Source organism: Ictidomys tridecemlineatus, chromosome 13 (genome assembly GCF_052094955.1).
Source record: "Ictidomys tridecemlineatus isolate mIctTri1 chromosome 13, mIctTri1.hap1, whole genome shotgun sequence".
Lineage (NCBI taxonomy): Eukaryota > Metazoa > Chordata > Mammalia > Rodentia > Sciuridae > Ictidomys > Ictidomys tridecemlineatus.
In genome coordinates, this window is record NC_135489.1 from 14,078,642 (window position 1) to 14,090,860 (window position 12,219).

General features: G+C 42.7%; 1 long non-coding RNA gene across 8 annotated transcripts in view; it reads left to right on the plus strand.

Annotated features, from left to right (window-relative positions):
* Positions 1–2,593: 2,593 nt before the first annotated feature.
* Positions 2,594–12,219, plus strand: part of LOC120885379 (uncharacterized) — a 92,209-nt gene continuing 82,583 nt past the window's right edge. For 4 of the 8 annotated variants that reach the window (XR_013429515.1, XR_013429517.1, XR_013429520.1 and 1 more), the window contains exons 1-2: positions 2,594–3,117; positions 5,122–5,268. This is a non-coding gene — a long non-coding RNA (uncharacterized LOC120885379). Of the gene's footprint in view, positions 3,118–5,121; positions 5,269–7,137; positions 7,456–12,219 lie in introns of those variants that run through there. The other 4 variants (XR_013429518.1, XR_013429522.1, XR_013429521.1 and 1 more) reach the window with 2 other exon arrangements.

The following is a 12,219-nucleotide window of genomic DNA, read 5'->3' on the forward strand; positions in this document are numbered from 1 at the left end:
AGTGTTCTGAAGCAACTGTGCTCAAATGAAAATGACTTTCTTCTTCCTTCCTTTTGGGTTGAGACCTAATTGATTGAACTAACAATTGCAGACACTTATAGAAGCACTTCTTACCTTTGGGGAGATTTTTAGGGTCATTAACATGAAGTGCTCAGAACATGACTTACGAGAGACATTAGACCCAGTGAAGACGGAGAGGTCCAGGGTCAGGCGTGAACTGTGGACACCACCCAGGGAGCAGAAGCAGGGCCCCTCTTATCTCCAGCTTAGCACTCTTCATAACCTTTGTGCTTCGTCTCATCACCACTCCAGATTTCTTCTTTTTTAAGTGGGTAAGTCTTTAAAGTGCAAGATGTGCTGGCACCATTTACATTTTAAGAGGCTTAAATTTTTAATTTTCTTTTCCATTTCATTGGAACAATTTAGAAAGTCCCACAGCTTTTTATTAGTTCACATTCTGAACATATCCTACCACTTTGATCCTAACCCCCACCGAGACTGGGCAGGGCTAGACTTTCAGGGAATCAGTAAAAATAACAAGAAGTTCAGCAGGTAGAGAATGTCCCATGAAGCTGAAGTGAGCCAAAGCCCTCTACCTTGTGAGGGCCCATATGCCATGGAGATCGGTGATGGATTTAGAGTTCTGGATTCTGATAGCTCAGTGCTCACAGCTTACCTACCATGTCCTCTGCAGCTTAAGCTATTTTCCTGTCTGTCCCCTGAGCATTGTCAGGTGGCAATGTCCTCTCCTGGCCTCACACTGCTGAATGGCATCAGGCCCATGCCTGACCCGGGTAGTATCTGTTGAGTTTCCATCTGAGACATCCTCATTAGACTTCAAGAGGAACAGTCAGTGGCTCCATTAAAATTTCCTGAATTATTTTGGTTTCTCCCTTAAGCAACTGCTTAACTGTGTCCCTTGAGACTCAACATTTTCCTGTGATGGGAGCAAAGGAAATGAATAGCTTCTGGAATGCAGAACAATTGGGTGGGGATTCTGGAAGGAATTCTCCCTTCCCTTAGGTTCTTCTTGGAAGGGAACATTTGTTATCACGTTAGTGGGTCTGAGTCCTGCATTCTGAATATTGCCTCAACTCTGGTGACTTTCAAGTCTATCAGGTAAAGGGGTGAGAAGAAATCAGCGACAATACCTACTATTAAAAGAAATGCGATCTGGCTGGTAAGTTAGTGTTCACAAGCTTAGGCAAAAATTTCTGGGAAAACAGAAACTCACAAATCAACAGCATGTAGCTATTTCTCAGTGGTAATTTCTTTGTCCTTGTCAACAAATCATTTCCACTTTTGGGTTCATGAGCACAAAGAATGTGAACACAAGGGATTTGCACTCGTGAGCTACGATGACATTCCTTCATTTAAGTCTACTTTTGCAGTCTCTATTGTAAGTAGGGTGCCAAACATTTAAAGAAAGTGCAGAATTTCTATTTTAAATACTAATGCCCGGTTTTGAATTTTCCTGCATCTGTGGACAACTGGTTAAATATTATCTCCCTCTCCCAGGAAAGTCATTATCCCTGTGGTCAATACTGAGAAATGCTTGTCCCTGCCTCTTCTGTTCCCCTCACAAATCAACGGTACACATTCACTTATTTAATTGTTCAACACATATTTATTAATTCTCTTCGTGTCATATTGTATTCTGCTTGGTGCCAGGTATATGGTGATAAACACAAAACTTAATTCCTATCTCCCTGGAACTTACAGTCTTAAAAGAAAGACAGGCATTTCAAATATTTATAAGGACATACACGTGCATGTCCTTAATTATAACCTGTGCTTCTACACGTATAACACACGAATGAAAATTGAGATAAATTATGTGAAGGAAAGAAAGATCTAATTTAAATGAGGAATGGTCTTCCTAAAGAAGTAACTTTGGAACGAGGCACAGTGGCGCATGACTGTTATTCCAGTGGTTCAGGGGGCTGAGGCAGGAGAATTGCAAGTTCAAAGCCAGCCTCAGCAATGGTGAGGTGCTAAGCAACTCAGTGAGACCCTGTCTCTAAATAAAATACAAAATCGAGCTAGGGATGTGGCTCAGTGGTCAAGTGCCCCTGAGTTCAATCCCGGTACAAAAAAAAAAAGAAAAATTAAAATATAAAAAATAAAGTAACTTTGGGGATAGGTTGGGTCTTAGAAGGAAAAAATTCCAAGGAGAGGAAAGGGACTGTGTGGAGACCCTCAGAGGGAATGGCCTGTCTTCAGAAATGAAAGAGGAGGAGAGTGCCCCCAAAGGATAACAGGCCACGAGGCTTCAAGGATCTTGGACTTTAGCTTTGGAAGCGTTAAAGCAAGGCCTGCCATGCCTGGAGTGAGTTAGGTTTAAGATCACACTAGCTGCTGAATGGGGCGTTGATCTGAGGAGGCAAAGAGAAGAAAGGTGTGCACCCCCAAAATGCAACACTGGTGGAAACACAGGGAAGGAAACCCAGTTCCCTCCTGATGGGACAATTGACAGGACTTGCTGTTGCTTGGCTATGGGAACCAGGGAGAGGGAGGGACACAAAATGACTCTTGCCCTTTGATTTATGCCCTGACTGCTCAGTGAATCTCACTTTAGGTGACCTTTCTCCTGTGACTGCCTAACTTGTCTCACTCTCGGTCAGAAATAAGCTGAACTGGCTTTTCCATTCTGCTCCGGGGGCCTTGACTCCCTGGGTGGATCTCTGGCTGCATCAACACCCACCTGGAGGGAGGGATGTATTAACTTCAGGTCTTCTACAAACACATAATTCAGAATCGACTAAAACCACACTCTCTAGTGCTGATTATTTACCAGCCTTGTTTTGCATGGGATGAACTATGAGAGACAGAATGAGATCTCTCGGCACTCGCGAGGCTGAGGTGGAAGGATCACTGGAGTCTACAAGTTCAAGACTAGATCAAGCAACATGAAACCCCATCTCATGGAAAAAAAAAATCAAAACAAAAAAGAAATTATGTTGTAAATACCAATTCCTTTTTAATAAGGAAGTGGCTTTACCTTTAAGTGTCAACAGAGAAAGAGTTTTGGCCCAGAATTTGTTCCTCCTCCAGGTCTGGAGGTATTTTCCTTTGGATGGTTGGTGGCACCACATTGACAGATGGTAGGACATCCAGGTGAGAATGCCCTTTTCCTGGTTTTAGACCTTTTTCTGCTTGCTCCTGCAGGTGTGTAAAGTGCACTCTGAATATGGCTCTTCATGAGGTGACTGCCACAGGAGGTTTTTTTCTCCTCAAAATGCTTTTGAAATGGTTTATTAGTTAGTAACCGTAATAATAAACATAACAGCTGCTCTGCATTGAAAGCTGAGAAACTCTGCTTAGCACTTTTTAGATGGATCTCACTGGTGGGTGTCATCCTTCAAAGTCATGTGGTTAGTAGGTGGTGGATTTGGAATCTGAATCCAGCTGGGGTTGGCTTCAAAGCCAGAGCGTGACCATGACCTTGGGTGTCTGAGGTTCCCAGTAACCTGAGATCTTCTGTGGTGGCCACACTCCTTGGTGTGACTCATGATAACCCTCTGCTTTGACAATGGGAGGACATTTGTATTACCTGAGGAAGAAATATGACTTCTTTTTTTGGCACCCCAAAGCCTGAATTTAATTACTTCTGGGTTCAGCATCCCAGGGGTTGCTACATGTCCTTTTGGACTCTTTTTTTTCCCGGTTTTCTTCAGTTACATTAAAGGGGTGCAGAGCAGACAAACCCAAGCATTCACTCAGGGGTTGGAGGGGAGATGAATCCTTTCTTCAACTTTATCTTTCTCACTCCCTCTCTAAGCCAAAACAGATGATTGAGTCATCATGATTGATAAAATAAGAGTCAGTGTAAAGCTTAATGAAAAAAAAAAGAGTGTGATCTAGGTTTGGTTCTACCACGTCATGATTGTTTCTAATGTCTGTTATGGAGGTTATCAAATAAACCATCAGCTGATTTTGTCATGTGAAAGCACAGTGGCTGGTTCAAGCTAGTTACATAATCTGTGTTAGCTGTTGTTGAATCCTGTGTTTGTCAACTTTTTATTGCTATGACAAAGTACCTGAGAAAAACAACTTAAAGGATGAAAGATTTATTTGGCTCATGGTATCAGAGGTTTTAGTCCAAAGTCACTTGACTATATCACTGTAAGGTTGTGGTGAGGCAAATATAATGGGGGAGAGGAGAGGCCATGGTAGAACACAGCTGCTTACCTTGTGGTGGCCAGGAAGCCAAGTATGGGAGTATAGGCAGGTCAAGGGCATACTCCCTTCAAGTAGGTCCCGTCTCCTATAGTTCCCACTATTTCCCAATAATGCCATCAGCTCTGATGCCATCAATGGATCCATTGATAAGTTCAGAGCCCTCAATATTCAATCACTTCTAAAGAGCCCCAACTCTGAACATAGCTGTATTGGGAACAAAGTGGTTTTTGTTTTTTAATATTGCTTTTTAGTTTTCGGTAGACACAATATCTTTATTTTATTTTTATGTGGTGCTGAGAATTGAACCCAGTGCCTCATGCATGCTAGGCAAGCACTCTACCACTGAGCCACAACCCTAGCCCGGGAACAAAGTTTTTCATACACGAGCCTTTGGGGAACATTCTAGATCTAAACCATAACAAATCCTAAATAAGGGAGGTATTAAGCATTCATTCACCTGACAGAGAGATAGTGAGGGCCCTCTGGGTGCAAGGGACTGGGGTGCAAAGATGTTGTTGATGTTTTAAAACTCAGAGTCAGTAGACTTGGATTCTATCACATACTAATTGTGAAGCTTGTGAATTGCATTCTCTCTCTGAGCCTCAGGTTTCTTGTACAACAGTTAGGGCTCTTCAGAGGGCCTACTTCATGAACTGTTCAGTGGATTGAAACAGAGTACATAGAAAACACACAGTGTCCCACAAGTCATCTGTGCTCAGTGAGTGTCACTTGCTATTATTATAGAAGGGAAGACCAAGGGGCGATAACTTACACCCTCACTGTAAGTTATTTCAGTAAGCAGTCAATAAGCACCTGCAGGTGTACTTAGATCCATACACCTGTACACACAAGGGGAGCAGTGGGTTTTAGTTGTATAGAAAGGTGAACATTTACTCTAAAATGATTTCCAGGAAACTAACCAATATATTTTCTATGTAGCACAAATGAGAGAGACAAACCCAGCAACCTGGTTACTCCTGGAGATACATGAGAGAGCCATGATTTCCAGAATGGAGGTGGAAAGGGAAACAGACCATATACCACAGTTCCTGGAGATGAAGATTTCTGTTTGTCAGAGGGGACTGGGTAAGGGAAAAACAAACTTGAACCAGAGGCTTTCAACATCCCTTGATGTTTCCATAGTATATGAATCTCTCTCTATATATATATATAAAGGCAGATTTACAGTTTGATGGAAAATATAGACAGTATGCAACAGTACTGCATTAATTGGATTTTACCAATAATAACAATATAGCCAGGGAACCTCAATATAGCCTGGGTAAACCAGGCCACTGCACTGGTGTCCAGTTGAGGTTTGGTGTGATGTCCAAGGCAGAGCAACTGAAGGACACAACAAAGGTCCCGGAGGGCACTCAGTGTGGGGTAAGTGGTAACTGGGCCTAACCCCAGAGGTCAGGATGTTCCACCAGGCAGATAGAGCATGACGGAGGAGAAAGGGGAGGCAATACTCAAAGTCCAGCAGGATTGGCAGCTGACATCAGAGAACTGCATCAGCAGGGAGCAGGGTCCTCATCTCTGGACTTAGCTGAATGAAGGGAACTGGCCAGAGCAAGGAGGGTCTTGTATACAGACCTTGAACTCCAGTCCCTCTGAACCCAGTTTTATGTGGCAAGATTCAGGGCCCAGAACCTATCAGGACAACACAGAAGGATCCAAATCTCTCTATATATGAGCTTCCTTCTCTGCCAGTGGGACTCTGCCAGTAGGTAAGAATCAGCTGTCACTTGCAGTAAGCAGTAGAGAGGCGCAGAGGCAGAGAAACACAGAATTCCTATTGGAATCTGCACAGATGATTCCTGCTTTATATTTAATTAGTACTTGAACACCATATTGCTTTACTTTGTTAAAATTTTAATATATGCTATTAAAACAACATCATGTACTTAGCAAACATATGATCTATCATGTTTGGGGCAACTTCAATCTTGTTTACAAATACATGGAAGTCATAAAGACAATTATATATATATATATACATATACATACACACACACACACACACACACACACAATTTACTTAATTATTTTTTGGTGGTACTGGGGATTGAATCCAGGAGTGCTTTACCATTGAGCTATATCCCCAGCCCTTTTTAAAAATTTTTGAGACAGGGTCTCCTTAAATTGCTGAGGCTCAAACTTGCAATCCTCCTGCCTCAGCCTCCTGAGTCGCTTGGATTACAGATGTGCGCCATGACGCCTGGCTAATAATTTTATATGTCTTTTGCTTCAAGCAAACAAATGGAAGACATTTTATAGTTTTATAGTTTTGAGTTTGCATTTTATAGTTTTGAGTACACCATTATTGTACTGGAAAAGTGATCACATCGGCAACATTCTTTGCGTGTGTGTATCTCTGTGTGTGTGTGTGCCACTCTTTTTCTAAGGAAAATTGTTTCCCAATTTGCAACAGCCACACTGAAAGTTTCTTCCAGACCAGATCTGTTTGGAATACACCACAGCACTGGGTACAGACCTTCTGTAGAAATGTTGCTCAATAAATGTCAAATGAGGCTGAGGGCAGGGAAAGGTTATTAAAGCAAAGCTTCTCCTAAAATTGAAGCCACTGGCCTGGCGCACATCTGTAATCCCTGAGGCTCGGGAGTCTGAGGCAGGACAAAAGTTCAAAGTTCAAAGCCAGCCTCAGCAAAAGTGAAGTGGTGCTAAGCAACTCAGTGAGAACCTGTCTCTAAATGAAATACAAAATAGGGCTGGAGATGTACTCAATGGTTGAGTGCCCCTGAGCTACCACAACCCTCCCCCCCCAAAAAAAAAAAAAATTGAAGCCACTGAGTCCAGGGCACTTTGTCCTTGACATCATAACAGACCCAGCTTCCATCAGGTAGAAGTGTTCTCTAGGCAAATGTGACCAAGTCAGTTTGTCATCCTCTTCTCCTTCAGCCCCTTAGGGCTCTCTTCCTGTATTCCCTGCAGGACGGAAAACTATGCAATGTGTGGAGGAGCTGATTCTATGGAAGCTGTTGTGTGACCCTGAGATTGCACGTGCCTATTAGGATGCCAAATAATTCTTAGCTATAGATGTGCAAATTCTATCCTATCTTGTAGAGGTGCAATTGAATTCTCTTCCCCACGGTGGAAAAAAGCTAGTTTTGCCTCCTCTTGCACATTCATTTCAATATTCCTGATCTATAAATGTGTCTGTTTTTCAATTTCCTCCCTTGAACCAGATATAACATCTGCCTGGCTCCTTCTTTATGAGCAAAATAAAATCTTTAACATGTGTTCATTTTATATCCTTATGAGTCATGATTTTACCTTTTTTGGGGGGGAAAATTATCTTTTAACGCTACCTTTTTCTCACTCATAGTTTCTCATCCTTCATTTCGCTTTCTCAGTTCTTTCCTCTCTCTTCATGTCTAATGTGTTGAATTCTCTGCAAACCCATGGCTAGCCCAGCTGAGGTCAGTGTCATTTTTACACATAGATCATTGCAACGGTGTCCTAATTGGTATCCTGTCTCAAAACTTGAGCCCCCACCATTTCTACTGTACAGACTCTGAGCTCCTCAAACAATAAGTTCTGTCCTATCCCATTCCTACTAGAGCTCCCCAGGGGTTCGTATCACCCTTAGACCACTGGTCCTGTTAAGAAAGTTGAGCCTTCAAGACGCACTGTGAGCTGGGGTTCCGCTGCAATTCTCAGGAGGAGTTTCCCTTTCCTTCACCTTCTACCCAAAGGTCAATCACAATTCACTTCCTTCAATATCCCTCAATATCTCACTCACTCCTGGGCCTTCGCTCAAGTCTTCCCCTTCTTCCCTGGGCTAGCTCTCAGGTACCTGCTGCATCTCAGCTCACATGTCACTTTCCTTGGGAGGCCTTCTCTATTATTGGTCCTGTTCTTTCCAGCTCTGTCCTCCAGAGGACTGTAATCCCCATGGTGAGAGGACTGTGTCCTTGACTCTCATAATCACCACTGCTAGTGCAGAACTCCAGTGAGCATTTGACAGATGCCTGTGACTTGGGCCTGGACACTGAGCGTGGCCCAGAATAGCAGTGGTTGACTTTTTTCTACTAAGATTTTGCCATGTTTATTAAACAGTAGGCCTGGGCAGATTCCAGAACCATCCTCCTCAGAACTCTCCTTTGAAGTAGAGAAGTTGGGCTGGGATGTAGCTCAAAAGTAAAGCACTTGCTGAGTGTGCCCAAGGCCCTGGGTTCTGTCGGCCTCTGAAATTATAACTAAGGGGGCGCTGAGTGGCTGAGTCTTGCAATTCCAAGTGTCGTTTATGGAATCAGAGCATCAGGGAGCTTGGTAGAAACACAGCCCCTCAGGCCCCATACCTAGACCTCCTGGTAGGATGCCTAGGTGATCTGAATGCACCGTGAAGTGTGGGACGCCTCTCTAAAGGCTCCAAATTGACTTGCTGTGTCATTCTGGGCAAAGGATCCACATACGAACTTCCACAATTGTAAAATGGGGCTGTTACTTTACACACACCTCCTGGGCTATTATGAGATTAAGAGTTGATACTCACAAAGAGCTGAGAATAATGGCATTTAGTAAGAATTTGACAAATACTAGCTCTTGCTAATGCAGCACCAGACTGAGGAGAAAGACACACCCTTAGGACACCAGACACCCGTCAGCAGGGCAAGATGTGTTCTTGTGAACCACTTGCTCCATGATCCAATTTAGAGATTTTCTTGGAGGAGTTTGTGTCGTGAATGTGTGACTGAGTCATTTAGGAAAGAGGCATCTATTTGAGGTCACCTTTGAGCAGGCGACAGCAGGAGCATCTGAAAGACAAGGCCAGGCCACCCGGCCTTTCTGTGAATGGTTCTCCATGGAATAGGTAGTCCTGGGAGTTTCTTCCTGACTGCTCCGTCAGTTCTTTGTGCTTCCACATGACTCTCTTCCCTCTTTTCCTCTGTTTCCTCCCTCTTGCTTTCCCTCCCCTTTAGCTTCCCCCTGTCTTTCAGTTCTGAACTTTACCTGGTTCATCACTGGGATCCTGCAGGCTACTAGGCAGGTGGGAGAGCCCCTTCCACTGAGGTGTGAGTGGGTGGTTGTAGGCTGAGGAGAAACCAGAACCAGTCTTGGGGTGGAGGGAGTTCCTACCCCCTAACACTTTTGCTTTCGCTGACGTTTTCTGCAGCTTGGCCCTGGAAGTGTGACTCGAATTGAACTTGAATCATGATGAAGCAAGCTAACATTATCCTCTGTCGCTGGGTGTGGGCAAATGCAGAGCCTACCCTCTGCAACAGCACTTGCTGATCTTACTGAACAGTACTGACTTACAATCACTGAGCTAGGTATGGGGAATACTAAGATGAATGTCCCAGATCATGACCTTGAAGGGATTGCCCCTTTTTCTGTGGGGCCATATGATGTCTGAAAAGCCTAGAGCAGGTCATTTTTCGAAAAGTTCTGTACCACAAAATAAGATGGGGAAATTTGTACGGTATGGACCATTTCATTTCGTACAGTGATCCTGTAACACTTATTTGTCTATTTGCCTATCTAACTTCAAGAACTTTTTTTTTTGAATAAATGGAAACAGTTTATATGTATATATTATTAAGAAACTTGCTTCTTTCATTTAACAACATATCATAGGATTTTTCAGATCAGTATTTATGGTGACACTCTATTCTTCTAAATGGGCACATAATATTTATTGAACTGATGTATCAGAAATTATTTTATCATTCCTCTTCTGTATATATCAGTGGGACATGTTTAAATATTAGTGTAGATTCAGATTCTAAATATGGACTTGCTAGGTTACCGGGTAAGCGTGGCATAAATTTTAAAGTGCTTTCCAAAAGAAAAAAAATAAATAAACAGAGAAAGAAAGAATAATTCTTTACCATTTTATATGCCCACTCACATTATATAAAAGTTCACGGTTTTAAAATCAATATAAAGAGAAAAATGCTATATTTTGGATCTTTATTACTTTAGTAGATTGAATATCTTTTTACATATTTTGGGACCTTTATTTTTCATATGAATTCCCTATTCCTGTCCCCTATGTTTTCTTCCTACTTTTTTTGTTTTTGTCTTTTTCTTAGATTTATAACATATTTTTGAATAGTACAACAATTAACCTAATGTCTTATATGTAATATAATATAATATTTTCTCCCTATATCTTCTTTTAATCTGATTTTGCTTATTACTTCATTTTTTGTTGATATACATGAGTATTATTATTATTATTATTATTATTATTATTATTAAATCTGTAGACTTTTCCTTTATGGCTTATGAGTTTTATGCTTGTGTGTAAAGGCTCGACTTCACCCCAAACTTAAAAACCTAAAAAACAGGGCTGGGTTTATGGCTCTGTGGTAGAACACTTGCCTGGCATGCACAAAGTCCTGGGTTTGATCCCCAGTACCTTGAAAACAAAAACCAATACTGAACATTAAAATTATGGACATAGGATTATTTGGTTTGATTTAGCCATAATACTTTAATAAAAAAAAAATACAAGGGCTGGGGTGTAACTCAGATGTAGAATATGTGTTCAGCATGTGTGAGACCCTGAGTTTGATCCCTAGCAACATCCCCCCCATACAGCCACCTAGTGCCTTGAAAGAATAGGCAACACATACTTATTAAATTGTTGAAAGATGTGCTTTTTAAAATTGTTCATAGCTCAATGTTTATTGGTACATCTGTCTGCATGAGTTATGCATATAATGACATGCCTTAAAGGGAGATTTGTTTATCAAAGCCTTTACACACATGCTTGCAATAGCTCTGTGAATATGTTACCAAATTTTCATCTCAAAAACTTCAAACTTGGTCTTTTTCCCTCTTGAAATTGGAACTCCCTGTGGAATTCACAGAGCACTTGAGGAGTGGAGACTTTTGTTTGGGGCCAAGAATAGAAGTGGGAGACCAACTCACAATTCCACTTCCCACTCCTCGAGGCTCAGGAGGTTATAGACATAAGGTTAGAGAAATGAGGGGGAGGAGTATTCATGTTTATTGTGATAGTGAAATTAGAGGTCATCTGGAGGTCACTCTGGCAGCCACCTTAGACCCCACCAGTCTCAGCTAGTGCACCTGAGGAGGAACTTCTGGGCTTTAGAATTCTGTCCTCAAAGACAAACAAGATTAGGGTGGGGTAAAAATTTAGCTAGTCATCCAGGCACTTCAGGACCAGGGCGGGCCAACAAGTATTCTCAGTTATGTCATTTGGTCTTTTTTTAAAAAATGATTCTCTTTGTATCTTGTTGTGCAAATGGGTGTATTGATGGAGGGTTGTTCCTGCTTTCTTTTGCTATGGTGTAAGTTTTCTGCTTGCAGGATTCCCCATCTGCTCCTCTGCTCACACCATGTCTAGGGCTGGGCTTCTCTAGTGAGTATTCCCTAATGTTGCCTGGAAATCCAGATGCTGTGTGTTCTGGGACACTGGAGGTCTCCGGGGGAAGTGACTATGAGAAAGCAATGAGATGGCACCATTCAGGGAAGTAAAAATCAATGACGGATGAAACTAGCTTATTCTAGAAACCAGATCCTAGGTAGAATCAGACCCCTCCATGTCTGGTCCTATGGCCCTGCCCACCTTTCCCCAGGTGGCCTTCTGCCAGCTAATCTCAGCCTTTCCTTCCTGGTTGTCAGCTCTGGCAACAAGGGGGCTTTTTAAAGGCAAAGACCTTTTGAATACTCCTTGGCCTTCCTCCCTGAATATTCCGAAGAGCCTGGAGAAACCAAATCCTGGACAGTTTCAGAAGGTCTTAGGGCTCCTCCCATGACCTAGAAGTCCAAGTTAGCAGGTGTGGAAGTGGGTAAGACAAGTGGGCAGGTATAAGCAGGACTTCCCTTCTGCCCCTTTGCACAACTTGCTGGATGTATGGCCTTGGTACTCAGCATCCCCTTCAGGGGAGTGTGGGAACCAGTCCTAGCTGTCTCCCACACACTCTGCCTTCTAAATGCTCAGCACAGCCCTGACCTCAGGCAGCTCTCCCTGGGCCAGCGGAACAGCCCTGGGCATTGCTGCCGTAGTGTATCACGTGAGCTGTTGGTAGGGGCCTCCTT